The 9411-nt window shown below is 43.8% G+C and overlaps 1 long non-coding RNA gene across 1 annotated transcript in view; it reads left to right on the top strand.

Annotated features, from left to right (window-relative positions):
- Positions 1–5209: 5209 nt before the first annotated feature.
- Positions 5210–9411, top strand: part of LOC308582617 — a 72140-nt gene continuing 67938 nt past the window's right edge. Inside the window, exons 1-3 of the long non-coding RNA XR_014005765.1 lie at positions 5210–5284; positions 6231–6308; positions 7153–7336. This is a non-coding gene — a long non-coding RNA (uncharacterized lncRNA). The remainder of the gene's footprint in view (positions 5285–6230; positions 6309–7152; positions 7337–9411) is intronic.

The following is a 9411-nucleotide window of genomic DNA, read 5'->3' as shown; positions in this document are numbered from 1 at the left end:
TAAAGGACGGGGCTAATATTCTTCCAGGAAATTAGCCAACATCTGTACATCCCTAAAAGTGTCATTTGAATATTTCTGCCAGTTTCATGCAGCTGTTAAGGCACAAGAACTGTGTTAGAAAACAAGCTGCCATCCCTAGCCATTAGGAACACAGGACACTGCCTCTTGCTATCTAGCTCACTCCTGTTTATACTGGCGGACAGAGGCTCACTAGCATCTCAAGAAGGAGTATTTCCCTGCTCTACCTGGAGATGCTGAGGATTGAACCTGGGACTTTTTGTATGCAAAAGGAAGCATGTTGTGCCACTGAGCTAGAGCTACAGCCCTTTTCTAAATGAAGCGGTATTAAATGAGGGCAGATAGGGACTCCTCCCTGATCAATTAAACCATGAGCTTGCAGAAAACAAATGCACAAAGAGAACCCACCAATTCTCTCCAGTGTAGTGTCTCACCTTTACTTTGAGTCTATGACGTACAATCAAGCTAGAGCTGTGATCTCCCGGAGACTGAGTGACATTGCCAGACAAGAGGACATAGCCCAGGTAAAACCAGGGATGTTCCTAGGGGACCAGTTTTATCGGACCATACCAGCCCCCTACCTTGCAGAAATTCACTATGTGGAATACCGTAGACTTCTTACAGCGGCTAGATTAAATGTCCTTGATCTCCAGTGTAGGGTTAGGGAAACTGTGGTCCTCTAGAGACTGATGGACTCCAACTACCATCAGTCCCAGCCAGCATGGCTAATTGTGACTGGTGATGAGAGTTGTAATTCAGCAACATTTAGAAGGCTACAGGTTCGTTCTCTCTTTCTCTCTCTCTCTGCTTCAAAGGAACACAGTACTCAGACGTGCCCCATTTAACAACCTGCCTATAGCAATGAGGTCTCCCCCACCCATTGCCCCAGAGATTTCCTTTACATCAAGAAAGTGTTTCTAGTTTTTGTATGTGACAAGTGTATGATAAGAAGCAAAGGCACACAATGCGAAATCTAAGCCTTGCCATAGCTACTGAAAACGTCATGTGTTACATGTAATGGAATATAAAAATGTCAGCATGAGTTTGCAGACTGCCTAAACCCAGAGCTCCGAGAATCCCGATGCTTAAATATGATCTGGAATCAATGGAATACCAAGAAGTCTGGCCCAGCTAATCTCAGCTTGCTAAACCTTCAAGCTAAGCAGGCAACATAGTTTGCATCATTAGAGGATATTTTCTTCAACTTTTGGGGTCTGCATTTGCCCCAGCCCAAAATTAAACCTGAGGGACAGGAATGCCTGGGATGAAAGAACAGAAAGGGGATGAAAGGAGCAGCTAAGTTGCCTGCATTACAGATTCAGATCTATCTTTCAAGTGCTTTTGCTATTCCTGAGGGGCAGGAAGGTGAAATGAAAGTGAGACTCTGCCTGGCTGTGGATGAAAGAGAATGTCTGATTTCAAGGCATCTCAATCTACCTGCTCTGCCCTTTAAGCTGCTAGGTCAGAGGGATGCTGTGTGGAGGTGAAAGTGATAAACCTGCAGGTTGGGGGAGTGTAGAGGTGTAGGTAAGGATGCATTGCTCTGGGTAGCAGCACATAATAAGCCATTGATTATTAGCAGGTGGAACTGATGCATTGACAAGGAGCAGACAGAGAGCCACTGTACGGTCTAAGTTATTCAGAACAAGGGGAGAGAGTGAGTCAATGTACACATTATGAAGGACAAGGCAGTAGAATTCAGGACTATACCGCTTCAAAATGCAGGTGCTGGATGGAGCAGGGAGTTGCTGCTTCCTTGTGTAGAGTAAAGGCTCTGTGGTGGTTTGCACTCAGGAATGGTGGGGTCTAAAGTGGTTCTAAACCAAGCATGAGGGGCCCTTTTCAGCCCAAGGGATGCACTCCCTTCTAGACAACCTTATAGGGGAACCACATGCCAGTTGGGGGAAGGGTCAGAGGCAAAAGTGGGCAGAGCAACAAATGTGAATGTTATCTTCTGTACAGTCGTCAGGAGCTATACCCACAATTGTGAGCTTGTGATTCCACATCCACATGACAAAACAGGGCCTCAAATGTGGAGCATTATCCAGAGACTTTTCTGGTTGTGAAACTACTTTTGAACGCCACCCTACATGCTTTGGAGTAAAAAAAAATATAGTTGGGAGCTATTGCTAGAGAAGAGTCTGAAACTGCTGAGTGTGCAGGTGTATTTCTTGTTTAAGACTTTAAAGCAGATCAAAGTTTTGCAGTGCCCGAAATGAGCAATGATTTCTCTCAGATGAACCAATCATGGAGGATTGTCCTTGGGAACAAAGGGCTTGTCCACACTCCTGCTTGTCCCATGCCTAGAAAGCTTGAGTGCTAAATCAGAGCAAGCATCAATCCGGAGAAACCCCAAACTGCCATTTGCTCCAATTGAGCACTAAAGAGTTGTTTTCCCTGGGGAAAAGCAGTCAGGCAAAAGAACTGTGGATGAGCTGAAACTCTGAGCAAACAGTTTTGTCCAGAGTTGCCAATGGACCACACAAAAAGGCCTAGCCAGTTTCCATGCCTTTAACAGAGCTTAATTGGAAGAAATCGGCAGGTGAGGCATTTCATGGTATAGACGTAAGCATTATTTCAAGCTACAGTCGGTGATTTTTTTTTTCTTCAATGCTCACTCTGTCGCCTGCAGAACTGAATGTGGTGTTCCTTGCCAAACATCTCTAATTTCTGGATGTGGAGCCAATTAGGTATACCTGACCCAATTGCGTCTGCCAGTTAAGACTCCTCATTAGCAGAATCTGAAGAAGCTGGTGGATGTTGGAGCTGGAAGACCACAGTCTCATTTGCCCATCTGAGTGATGGTGATTGATATCACAGCTGTGTTGGCTTGTTTGCATCGCAAAAGGACAGACTCCTGGTTGCATAGCCCTGATGCCGAGTGAAGGAGTGTTAATGTGGCATGCGGCATCCTCAAATCTTAGAAGAGAAAGGCAGCCTATTAAAGGGAACTTACACAGCTCGGAGTCCTTTTCATTAACAGGCCGATTAGATTTTCCATAGCCCTAAATATGAACAGCTGACACTTATGCTTCAAGACCCTGATAGAAGCTGGATCTTGGCAACCAATCAAAATTCATCCTTCACATGCCCCAGGATTAGCCAAGTGAAAGGAACTAGTCTTGTAAAGCTGTCATGTAGAAGGTTACTATTGATTTAGGGCCACTGAGTCTTGAACCCTTGACCTTGTCTAAGCCCATCCATAACAGTTCCATGGCACCCTCTTGACATCGGAAGGGGGATTCACGCCCATCCCTGGTGGCTTAAGCACATGCACATGTGGTTGAAAGTCAGGAGAGTCGGCTCTCTATTCTTGGCTCTAGCTCGCTCTGTGACCTTGGCACTTTTTCACAAATGATTTTGTGTGAGTCACTTCTAAACTTGCAGGCATTCGTAAAATGGATTTAATAAAAACAAAACTTGGGAGCGGGGGAGGGAAAGTAGTCAGAATGGCTGAATGAACAAGGAACGATGAGACAGATTGAGGTTTTGCAAACTAAAAGAAGGATTCCAAACAAACAAACAAACAAACAAACAAACAAAAAATCCAGCAGTTGGGGATGGAAACAGATGGTTAAAATCAGAACATTGCAGTATTGAAACTTGCTTTAAAAAAAAAACCTCATTCAGGAAATAGAGGGATGTTCAAAACTGAGAAAAGTTTGAGGGTAGGTGTTTCAGGGAAGCATAGAACTGTAGAGTTAAGAGAGGAACTTTACTCAAGTGCATTGCATTTTGGTATCATTTGGTTCCTCACCCAAAACCAAAAATAAGAGTTTTCTCCCAGAGAAAGGGGGGAGGGGAAGGGGAAGGGGGAGAATGAGTCTGTGCAAATGCAGCATCAAGGTCAAAAAGTCAGAATTACCGTATTTTTCGCTCTATAAGACGCACCAGACCACAAGACGCACATAGTTTTTGGAGGAGGAAAACAAGAAAAAAAATATTCTGAATCTCAGAAGCCAGAACAGCAAGAGGGATCGCTGCGCAGTGAAAGCAGCAATCCCTCTTGCTGTTCTGGCTTCTGGGATAGTTGTGCAGCCTGCATTCACTCCATAAGACGCACACACATTTCCTCTTACTTTTTAGAGGGAAAAAGTGAGTCTTATAGAGCAAAAAATACAGTATTTACACATAGATGAGTTTCAAAATATATTCGGCTGGTACATGGACCAATTATATTAGTTTCCATTCCTTGCAGTAGCAATTTTTAGAAGATTTTAAGACCCCATGAAACTTGGTCTGTTGCACTTTTCATTATCTGTTACTGTGTATGCGTAAATAAACTAGTATAGCAGTGTGGTTTATTGTTGTTACTAGTTCTTTGGGTTTAATTTGTTTCCGAGTGCTGGGAGGGGCATTAATTCTTCCCCCCTCCCCCAAGGTAAAAGAGCAATCCTAACTCCAGACCCACATTGTCAAAGGGGGTTAGGGTGAGGCAGATTTTCCCCTCCGCCTAGATTCACTGGGTTCATGTGGCAGGGGGTGGGGGCTTTGGTATTGCGGAGGCCCCTGCTCTGCATCACCTCCGGAAAGTGTAGCAGAGTGCACACTTGGGTACCAGTGGTACGCATCGTAAGGCCAAAAACAGTGCTATGGCGGGTGGCAGTAGAGCTAGCAATTGATCTACCCTATCCAATGCAGGCTTATTTCTGAGGGAGGTGCCTAATATTGAAATGTCAAGAACAACTTCTCCCACCCTTCTGCTATGGTCAGCCGCTCCCCGAAGTAGAAAAATTAAGCAGAAAACCTATGGGGGGGTGGATGGATGTAAACATTTTTAATGTCATTAGGAAGTAACATTTTGATTGCAAATAAAAGGGATGAGATCATTTTGGAAAGTTTCTCAGCCAACCCTATTTCTAAGTGGAAAATTCCAGAACATTCTCTTCAAGTCATGTTCATTCTTCACCTCCTCCAAAGAGCTCAGAGTGATGTATGTGGTTCTAACCCAGCACTTCATTTTATCCTCACAATCCCATGATGTAGATTTAGCTGATAAAATGATTAGCCTAAGGCCACCAGTGAACTGCGTCTCCCCACTCTGTCAATTGGAGAGGCCTCCTCTGTCCTAGATATTTAAAGCAGTATCATTCTACTTTAAGCCGCCATGGCTTCACACACAAGGCATTCTGGGAACTATAGTGTGTTACGGGTGCTGAGAGTTGTTAGGAGACCCAAATTCCCCTCAGAGACAGCTGCAATTCCCAGAATTCCCTGGGGGGAGAGATTGACTGTTAAACCACTGTAGGAATTGTAAGTCTGTGAGGTAATTTCCAAAGCAAATCAGAATGGGTCCTCAATAAGTACATTGTCTGGGGTTTATTATAATGGCTACATTCAGGTGTGACGCTGGCCATAAACCATAGCTTGCAAACTTTGGCTTTCCAGTCATTGTTTGGGGAAAACAAAGCATGAATGCTGCTTCAGACATGACACTAAACCAGCCGTTCTGTGGTTTGCTTCCTTGCTCCAGGAAGAGAGGTGCAAAACTGGTGATACTTGTGATCATTTGTGTTCTGATAATGCAGTATTTAGTGCACATCCTAATTTTCCTGAGCTATGTTTCTATAGTCAGAGGTGGTACGTCTAAACATGGCCAATGTGAGAATAAGTCTCACATAAATCTGAGTACATTACCTGAAAGGAAAGTTTCAAAGTCGATCAAGAGAAGGAATTCCTATTCCACATAAGCTTGCAGGCCTCTGGCTGCCTGGTGGAACAAGAGGGTGATATTCATCACTGGACTCTAGTAATTGGGCCTTGAATTTTGTTTTATTGGCTTTTTCTCCAGGCAGAAAGAGCAACTTGGAGCCAAACCCAGCTCTCTCGTCTACCAAGGGAACTGTGAAGCAAAAAGCCTTTATTGCAATTTGATTCCCAAAGTGTGTGTATAAAACAGCGCTCTGCGCACGCACACACGCACACACACACACACACACACAATTATTATTATTAGGGAGGTGAAAACCTGAAACTGCACGTGTTCTCTCTGGGTCCCTAGTCCTGTGTAATCAATCACAGCTTGGCCCAGTCTCCTCCACCTGTTTCCTTTCCCCAGTTTGCAGTGTCAGAACAGACCCAGGGTATAATGGGGCGGTTGGGGTGGGGGGAGGAAAGCAGTATAGCAAGGCACCCCATTAGTTAGCCTGTTTGTCTGGCCTTCATCAAGACAGTTTCTGAGCCCGCCACAATCTCTTAACCTGTTTCTACAGCTGCTCTAAGAAACTGAATTTATAGCCGGTGGGAAATTCCAACGCGGAAGGAAAAGTGAAATCTCAAATACTCTCTAGGTAAAGAAAATGTCTCGTTTATTATTACTTATTTGCTATTGTCATCAAACACCAAGTTTGGGGTTGCTTGCAGACTGAGTGTACTTTGCGGTGGTGGGAGAAAGGAGGGGAGACGAGAGCTAGGGGGATTCTGCTGGCCTGGTCTCTTGATATGGGGCTTGTAGAACAGAATGTGGAATGGATGTCATGCGAGTGCTCTCTTGGGACTCGTAACTGGCATCTGCTAGTCTAACTGCCTGTTCCTAGAGTGGAATAATAAGTATTAAAAGGCTTTTAATCCATTTTATTCTTTGGCTATTATGAGACAGCAGAAGCTCAGGCGGTGCCAATCCTGTTCACCCACCTCTGCAGGCTTTCCCCCCCTCTGAAGCTCACTAGCAATGCTTTTCTGGCAGTGGGCCGTGATCCTGGGGTAATCTTAAACTCTCTCTTTAGAAAGTTTTTTTAAAAATAAATAAAATAAACATTTTTTTTTACAAACCTAGAACAGCAGCAACTTCCCAAATGTTTTCAAGTGGGGAAGATTCCACCAAACCCCCGCTGGAGAATGAAACTAAGGCATGGGGATCTAAAGTCCATTGTAAAAATGTCACTTCTGCATAGATTTTGATGATAAATATAACAGCTCAATTGACATTTTACATGCAAATCAAATTGAAACGCTCATGGGATTAAGTACCAGCTCAAGCCAACTGCTTTGAGGTAGATCTTTCCCATGGGAACACTGAAAGCCTCTTGTTCTGAAGTGGCCCCTCCCCACAAAGAACTGGGAGGGACCAGTCTGGGCTTGACAGTGGAAAACTTTCTGCATGGAAAAGTCCTGACGTCCACCTTCCCTCTCCAGGTCAGTGCTTCCTTCCTTTTGATGACATCTGTCTCAGGCAGGGGACGGCATAGCAGGGGTGCCCTGGAGCTCTTGTTTGTGTTGATGACATGTTCCCACCAGTTTGCCACCAGCACGCCCCAGGCTCCATATCATTCTGGCCATTACTGTCATTAAGAATGACAATAATTGACTTGTCTAACAGGTAAGAAAACAGCCACCATTATCTGCTCCCAACAAGGAGCCTCTTGTTATATTTTAACCCTGAATCCATGGGTAAATCCAATTTAAGATAGTGGCCTGTCTTCTCTTTGGAGCGCTGTCTTACTTTGCACAGTCTTGAGGTCTTAGCTCATAGGTAAGAGTAAATGCTTTGCAGGTAAACACATCCAGGTTCAATCCCCAGTATCTTGGAGAGCCACTGTCACCTGGAGTACTGAGCTAGATGACGGGCCAGTGGTCTGGCTCATTAAAAGGTGGCTTCCTATGTCCATGGTCCACTGACTTTAGTCCCCGTATTTGGCACCAGGAACTGACTGCAAATGTTTCAGGCTGGAGTCAGAAAAGTAGGAGGAGCCAAAGACAAGGAGATCAAGCAGGAAGATGTGGAACAGGAAGCAACACTTAGAAAGTCGATAAACATAACATGTATAGCAGAGTGGCAGGACTAGGATGGAAGTAGCACCACCATGTTAATTTAAAATGTGCTTATTCCTGTCCATGACTGTAGTCCAAAAAACAATCAAAATCCCATGATTCTGCAAGTTTTGCGAGGGAAGCCAGTTGTACATTAATTCTTCACTGGAGGAGAGGGAAGTACCATTCGCATTGAATGAGGCAGTGGTGCATCATCTCCTCAAGAAGACCTCTCTGGGGGAGGTGATGTCATCCATTCAAGATGGCGCCTTAACTTGGCTCTCTCCACCCACCCCGGGACAAGTTTGGTTCTAAACTGCTTCATTAGTTATCCAGACTCTCAAACTCTAGTAGATTTGGGTGGTAAGTAAGAATCTTACTCTGGATTCTTATTTACTTACCACAACTTTGATTGATCCAAGAAAGAAGACTTCCTTCTAATATGGCCATCTGACCCTCTAAAAGAGACCAAGGCATGTCTCAAGATGAATACTGAGCCACGGTTCCTTTGGTACAGCAACTTTGCACTAACTGAGCACAGTAATGGAATAAAGCAACCAACCTTTCTAAGAGGAAATAGCTAAAGTCTCCTCTACAATGGCAAATCCAGTGACCTTCTTCTTCTTTGGTGATCACTTGTAGCCAAGTAAGATTGTCTTCCATGAACACAGTCTTAACGGAGAGTCTGGAAGTGACTGTGGAGGCCAATTCTGGATCCACACGTGCTTCCACAGTAACGACATAGGTTTCCGGGTGGAAGTTGATCATGGTGAGGGTTTGCCAAACGTGCCTTCCTCTTAGCATGTTTCTCCCTTTCATCCTGAGTTTGAGCATCTTCAAAGTCCATGACACCTTTGGTAAAGGCTGTTCTCCAATTTGAGTGCTTGCAGACCATCAGCATTATGCTTTCCATTTTCAAGTTCAGAATAGAGTAGTTGCTTTGGAAGATGATAATCAGGCATCTGAACAACATGAAGTTGCTGTTGAAGAATCATTGCTTTGACAATGATGATCTTTGCTTCTTCCAGTACACTGGCACAACTAATGCAGCTATGGATCAAAATTTTAAATAACAAGATGAGATGATTGTTAAAAATAATAAACACTCACAATCTAAATTGAACCTCCACCTTTACTTTAAAGATAGGGAACACCATTTAAATATTAGAGCAAGAGGAATTCCTGAGACTTTTGACAAGGAGAATCTCTCTGTAGCATTTGTCACATGGGTCAATGCTAATCTTCAAGCACAGGAAACACTGAGGGTTCCCCATGCTTTCCATCCCAAATCAAAGCAGGGGGGAAATCCACAAAACATTTGGTTTGCTCATTTTTCTGTAAAAAACCCAGTAACGCAACTTCTTAGAAATGCTGATTCTATCAAATGCGAAGGGAAAGACATTTCAGTTTATCAAGATCTGTGTCCAAAAATTCTTCAAAGTCAAAGAGACTTTGGTCTATATTTGACTTTGCTGCAGAAGGCAGGAATATGTTGCAAATTGAGTTTTTCATTTAAAGTTACTATAACGCACAATGGCTAATTCAGAAGCAGCAGATACCCACCCTTAAAACTGGAGAAGGACAGACTACAAGTGATAATAAAGACACTTTACAGCAATTTAAATCTTTTTATAGAACACTGTG

The sequence above is a fragment of the Podarcis bocagei genome (assembly GCF_964188305.1).
Source record: "Podarcis bocagei genome assembly, chromosome: 2".
In the NCBI taxonomy this organism is placed as follows: Eukaryota; Metazoa; Chordata; class Lepidosauria; order Squamata; family Lacertidae; genus Podarcis; species Podarcis bocagei.
Note: the sequence above shows the minus strand (reverse complement) of the source record. Positions and strands in the feature narration are given on the sequence as shown.